Below are 7,570 nucleotides of genomic sequence, written 5' to 3' on the forward strand. Positions count from 1 at the left end.
AGAATACCTAACAACCGATGGATCTCATGCTCTTTTCTGCAATTGAGAATTTGCATGTTAATCTTTTAATTTGCTTGGGAGCTCCTTAAAGGCAGGAGATGTATTTTAGATAATTTAATCTTTGTAATCTGGTAGAATATCTAGCATGCAGAATGTGTTCAATAGATGTATATTAAATCAATAATGGAATAGATAGCATAAAGAATCCCCCTGTCTCCAAGTAGCTGGCTTTCCTTCATATAATCAATGACATCATCACAGATTATTAGAAATAATATTGCTCAAACATCTTTGATGATATCAGAAGTTTTAGTAATTATACAAAGACTTGAATTCTCAAACTAGATCTATTCCTTAGACTAGAAAGTTGTCCTGTTGGTGAATATTTTTAGAAGCTAACATTTATCAAATTTTATTATAGGCCAATCACTCTGATAAGAGCTTTACATATGTGTATGTATTCAATCATCAAGAAAACAATATTAACTAGCTATTGTTATTAATTTTATTTTTTTATAAAAGGGAACATGGTTAATAAGTGGCAGAGTTAAGATTTGAAATTAGGAAGTATGATAGGGGACCCTACCCTTGAATATATTTTATTTGTCCCATCCAACTATATTATTTATAAAAAAAGTGAATTCCTTTTTCTTCAAAAATAAGGTAGTAATAATGAAAAATTAAACTACTTAATGGAAGCAAAAACAATCCTTAAAATCCAACATGAACTATTTCTAAGATTATGTATACACTGAGGTACAAAATGATCTGGAAAGAGAAGCATTGTGTATTGAAAGATATTTTTCTAGAAGCTACTTTGTTTTCAAATTTAAAAATAGTACTTTGATGAATCCCTGTTTATTCAATTATATATTAACAGATTGATAATTAAAAATTTTATGTTGTGACTGGAGTTAGAGTCACATAATAATTCTGACAACGTTTTCTCTAAACCACCAGTTGTTGGGAAAAAAAATCATTGCAAGTATAATTTATATAATTTGTAGAAAGCATAGTTTTATAATACACCATATTTAAATAGTGACATGTATTCGGATGCCAAACGTGAAAGGTGTGCTGTTTGTTTATTTTTTGCTGTGATTTATTTGCTGTGGTGGGTGAAGCTTAAGCCGTTCAGCAGAAGCATCTGATTCCTGGAGCCCTTGTTGGGCCACGGGTTATCAGCTGAGGATGCCCTTCTTTATGCTCACAATTCAGTCATTTTCAGCAAACCGTAAGCTATTTTGTCACAGATCAGAACTTTTGGTAGCTTCTTCTTGCTGATAGTGGTATAGCACATTAAGTATTTATATGTACCACTACTTTAAATGTTTTAAAATAGCATTTTCTGACCAAAAAAAATCAGTTTTAGAAAATACAGGAATAAAGTCTAAAGAAGAAATATCAGTCTGATAATTCCTACACTCAAAGTGATCATTGCAAACGTTTTGGTGCATTCTGTTTCCATACATGCATTCACACACACAGTCATTTGCAAAATTAGAAAGGATTTGTAGTCTGTATTTTTACTTGTCAATTTAGGAACATATTCGTTATCTAATTAATAATTATTTCATTAACTGCTTCATTAACCATTTTTTAAAGTATGATAATTACTGACTGCATGGCATTATGTTGTATGATATACTGTAGTTAATTTAAACACATTCTAAATATTGGGAATTGTTTGTTTTTAAGATTTTCCAATTAGAAAAATTTTAAATTAAAAATATTTTAATCATAGTATTGAGATTAGACACTGTATACAAACGCTATCTCAGGCATATAATAGGATGAAATTTCTATGTTATACAAATATTAGCCATTTCATTTAAGATGATCTAGAATTTCCTTTGTTGGAGAAAAAACTACATATATAATTTCCTAGATAAGATTCTTTGCCTATAATTCCAGTAGTTATTAGATTCTTTCCTATAATACCAGTAGCAGCAATGTATGATCCAGAATCCCAAATGAAGAAAAACTATTCTCTGGCCTCTGAAAACGAAATTGCATAAAATTTCCCATTGCATTTATAATCCTTTCTAGGGATTTATTATATAAATTTAAAGTACTTCTGCTTCAGAGATCTAGGTGATAAACTTTGAATGCATCTATAACTTATTCACACTTATTTTGAATTGGACAAACATACTTTTACAACCTAAGCACATGTTATCCAACTTTGACAAACATTCGTTGACTGCTGAAGCCGGGTATCTGAGGGGTACTGTAGATATTAAACCAATTTACTGTTTTCCCTGTTTAACTTGAGGGGTGACTCAGGGGTCTCGAGGATTTGTGAGCCTCTTTTGCAGGAGAAAGAGAATGCCTTTGGGGAGGTTGCAGTCACCGGATGGCCATATGGCTGAATGGCAGATCACCAGACGGATGGCTGGCCCTCAGCAGCTGTTCAAGCCCAGAAGTCAGATTGCCCAGAGGCTTATCGGGAGCGACCCTTGTGTTTCCCTGAAGCCCCTCCTGCCAAGCCCCTTAGCTTATAAAACCCCCCTGCTTTCTGTTCTAGGGGAGGTGGATTTGAGCAAACCCAGGCTCCCACCTACTCGTTTTGGCCAATTCGAATAAATCTTTCTCATCTCCAAGCATCGATGTCTCAGCGTTTGGCTTGCTGGGCATCAGGCACACAAACTTGAGATTAAGAGGCTCGGTATTACTATTATACACATCTTCCTACTGCCAGATCAAGGGCACAGAGACACGTATTAGACAAGGTCCCCACCTTCAAAGGGGATTCTTTTTAGTGGTTGTAATAACATGGTGGTGGTAAGAAGGCAAGGGAAAATATTCATGAGACCAAGCAGAATAGAACAGGATTGAGTTTCACAATTGAAGTATAGAAAATTTATTATGGGAACTAAGAGAAGGAAAGATTGTATTTACCTTTAGTGACCAGAGAAGATTTTATAAAGATTTAATAAAGGAGGTAGACTGGTGGGAAAAAATTTACTCTCCAACAGAACAATTCCACCAAAATAAGCTAAAACTTAGATAGAATTCGTATGGTAAAGTTACTTTCTTGATTTTAGAATAATTGAGGAACCAAATCATGAAAATACAAAACACCCTAACACTATAATTTAGTATTTGGTCAAGTTTTCATCATAAACCATGTTACAGGTTGAGAATAGCACTAGTAGGTGTTAACTATGTAGGGTTGATATTTGATGCTTCAAAATATCATTCATCATATAAGTCACAATCTTTCATCTATTTTTTTAGGACCTAGACCAACAGATGCATTTAGTTCAAAGCAGCATTTCCAGATACAAGAGAAGTAGAGTAGCAGTGGGTCCTCACCAGGAAAGTTTTGTGACAGAAGTCACTCTACTCAGGTGTCCCCTTTTTCCAAACCAAAGGGCCCTAATAGATAAGGTATGAGTTCCACAATTTTATGGAATCTCCCCTAATTTTTGCCCCATGTTAATCAGCACTATTTCACATTAAAGTGGACTGTGGAAGATAGTTAAAGAAGGTTTCTGAAATAAGTATATAAATGCCCAGAAAAGATGCTTAGAGTGTGTTAGATTTTATCCTCAAATCATCGAGCACAGTGTGTTTTCCATCCTTGTTCTTTTCTTTCACCTCATGAAGACCTCAGCCCACTGGAGGAGAGACACAGTCACTCACCTGCACTGAGGCTGAATATTTAGGTCCATCTCCCAGCTTCTACTTTTAGATGTTGTATAAGATGATCAAAGTCTGCATTTTACATTGTATGACTTCCATCACATCCTTCTTCTCCTCAGAGGATCTGGTTTACAAAGCCTGACACCACAAACAGCACTCTGTTTTGTACTTCCCTTAACTAAACTATACGAATATATTTTTGACAGGTTATAAAACTAGCAGTTGAAGGTATATAGTCATAAAATTATATGTACTTGAAGCACATGAATCAAAAACTTAGAGAATGGGATTTACATATTATATATATTATTAAAATCCATCTTTTGGGCTGGCCCAATGGCGTAGTAGTTGAGTGCACACGCTCCGCTGATGGTGGCCTGAGTTTGGATCCCAGGCACACACTGACGCACCGCTTGTCAGGCCATGCTGTGGCGGCATCCCACATAAAAGTGGAGGAAGATCAGCATGGATGTTAGCTCAGGGCCAGTCTTCCTCAGCAAAAATGAGGAGGACTGGCATGGATGTTAGCTCAGTGCTGATCTTCCTCACAAAAAAAAAAAAATCCATTTTTTTCACAATGTAGCATAGCATCATTTTAAATCATCACATGATAAGAACTACAGAATATTTTTGGACAGCATATTTTGTAATAGCAAGAGTGAAGTAAATTGTAATCCCTAATTATTGGTTATTTAGCTTTTTAATACTTTGTTGTCATTAAAAATAAGAAACATTTCCATGAATCTACTTGAAGATAATCTTTGTCATATTTGCAATTATTCCTTAAGTGAAATGTTCCCATTAAATGTACGAACAAGTCACAGGATTTTAAGTTGATTTGCCAAATATCCTCTGCAAATACTACAAAATTTATACTAAAATAATATCCTATTGTGTGTTGTTCCTCACATGAATTACAGATGAGTTTTTTAAGTAAGCTGAGATATTATTAATTTTATCTTTGATAATTGATTAGTTTAAAATCTTATTGTTTTAGTGAGTTTAGAATTTCTTAATAAGATTAGATATTTTTCATAGGATGAGTAATTTCTTTGGTGAATTTGCATTTGTGTCCATTGGCTATTTTTATGACTGTGTTCATCTTTTCTTCATTGATCTGTAATGCATCCAGATGTAATATATATGGTAATCAACTCTGTCATATATGTTCAATTATTTTTCCATCTGTTCTTCCACAGTTTTGCATATGTGCATATTTAAAAAGACAAAAGTTCAGAAAATCATTTTGTCTTTGAATCAGTCTCAGTAACTTTGCTTTGAAGAGAAGTTGTACCTTAAAGAGACTTACATAGTTTTAACTTTATTCTCTCCTTCTTTAACATTTCTATGGAAAAATGTGTCAAATTTCCCTATCAGAGCCTGAGATGTTTTTTGAAACTATTACCATAAAGACATCTTTTGTTGTTGTTGTTAGTGTCATCAAGTGAATTCAGACTCCTAATGACCCCATGTACAGTAGAGCGGAACCCTGCCCAGTCATTTTGCACCAACCTCTCACCTTCCGGTGCTATACCAGATGATGCTCTACTGCTACTCATAGGGTTTTCATGGTCAGTTTTTTGGAAGTGGGTGTCCAGGTCCTTCTTCCTAGTCTGTCTTAGTCTGGAAGCTCCACTGAAACCTGTCCACCACAGGTGACCCTGCTGGTATTTGAAATACCAGTGGTATAGCTCTCAGCATCATAGCAATATGCAGCCACCATAGTATGACAACTGACAGTCGGGTGTTATGGTTCCCTGACCAGGAAATGAACCCAGTCGTGGTGGTGAGGGCAGCAAATCTTAACCACTATACCATCAGAGCTGGCTGTACAGACATTACCAGGTGTTTTTAGCATGTCATAGTCCATTTATTTGTTGGCCTTTTATTTTCAGGCCACCACTGCCACTGAAATGTTTGTTTCTTCTATGTTCTGAATAGGAAAATATGGAAATTTAGCTGAAAATACACAGGTTCTTTAGTTTTCTTACAATTGTGAAGAGGCATCTGTAATGCAGCCCATGACTCACATCATAGCATTTGGCTCAACATTATGGGGACCTGAATATGCGTATTACAAACCGAAGAGCACTAGGACTCTCAGGAGAGTACCTTCCTTTATAATTTCACGACATTCTGCCTTTTAGTTTATAGGCACCTCCAAGTCTTAAAGCTAATAAGAATCCAGGTGCTTTCAGTTGGGTCTGCAGATGTTGAGAATTAGGACAGGCACTCAGCAGAACGCCTGCTCTCTCTACTTCCTCCTAAGGGCATCTGTGACGCAGAAGCAGCTGTTCTAAAGGGAGATCCAAAGGGGTCATCTGGATCCACACGGAAGTGGATTTAAAACCACTGACACCAAAATTCTATGAATAAAACACTATATTAAATGAAGGTATGACTTACTGCAGTTTTAGTGTTGGAGTCATTCTTCCTAATGGGATTGAAAAAGACATTCTTGGATACACCAGGCGCTGAATAGAACAACACAACACACTGACTCAACTGCCTCTGTGCGTCCTTATATGGCTTCTGCTTCCTTTTGTCCCGTAAACTATGTTTCTTTCTTTCTTTTGTTTTAGTTTAATAAAAAAATTCTTAAATGTGCTTAACATTAGCTATTTCTTTTAAAGATGTAGAAATTTTAATGGTGTTGAAGTTTAGGGATTAATCACATTTTTAAGTGAATTATTTATACAATTTATCCATAACAGTTTTTGGAAATTATTCAGCAGATATTTAATGTAGAGTGTATCATCTTTTCATATCATTCTATAATTTGTTAGATTGATTTTCATAATGTCTAAATTAAGATTTTATTTTTTCCCCCAAATATCACCAATTATAGCACAAGGTCTTACAAGCTAAGAGGCAAGTACAGACAGAGTTTTCCAGTCCCAGGTTGTAGAGAGATCCTTGGTTAGCAAAGCAGGGTCCATCTGGTGGCCCCAGCCCTGCCCCCTAGTGTCACATAACCTGAGTCCTGAACCTTAGGATGCCAGGAAGTAAAAGAGTGGGAATGACCCGAATATTCTTTAACATCTCTAAAACGGAGATGATAGTTTTAGGAAAAAGGGTGCTATTGCCAAATCATGCAGAGAATCACGTAGTGCCAGCAGGTTATTTTATTTGCTTCTCTCTAATGCAGCTAGCAAAGATAATAGAGAAAGGATCAATGTCATGACTCTACCAGCAATTTTCTCTAAGAAAAACACTGAAATAGGTAAAGTTTGATCTCATGACTTCCCTATTTTTTTTCTGTTATCATTTTTCTCAACTGCATACAATTCTGTAAATCTGGACAACCTCCCTTTGGGAAAACACACCTGGACGTACCCACTTGTGGTCTTGACCTAAAATTTTCCTGATCTGCTTCTTTTGATCAAATTTTGCCTCTTTTGTCACTTTTTAGCTAGCCGTGGTGGTCTAATGGTTAAGATTCAGCACTCTCACCACCACGGCCTGCATTTGTTTCTGTCAGGAAACCACACCACCCACCTGTTGGTTGTCATACTGTGGCGGCTGTGTGTGGCTGTGATGCTGAAAGCTATGCCACTGGGATTTCAAATACCAGCAGGGTCACCCATGGTGAGCAGGTTTCAGTGGAGCTTCCAGACTAGACAGACTGGGAAGAAGGACCTGGCCACCCACTTCTGAAAAAATTGGCCATGAAAACCCTATGAATGGCAGCAGAGCATCCTCTGATACAGCGCTGGAAAATGAGAGGATGGAGCAAAAAGGCGAGGTAGGGTTGCACTCTGCTGTCCACAGGGTCACTAGGAGTCAGAATCAACTCCGTGGTTCTAACAACGACAAAGGTTGTTTCTTTTCATTTTTATAAAAATGTTTGATAAAATGATGTTTGATCAACTTTTTACCTACCAGTAATAACTGCATGAAAGATTTTAACCAGTTTTCAAAT

This window comes from Ceratotherium simum, chromosome 1 (assembly GCF_057802395.1).
Source record: "Ceratotherium simum simum isolate JZ-2026a chromosome 1, ASM5780239v1, whole genome shotgun sequence".
Lineage (NCBI taxonomy): Eukaryota > Metazoa > Chordata > Mammalia > Perissodactyla > Rhinocerotidae > Ceratotherium > Ceratotherium simum.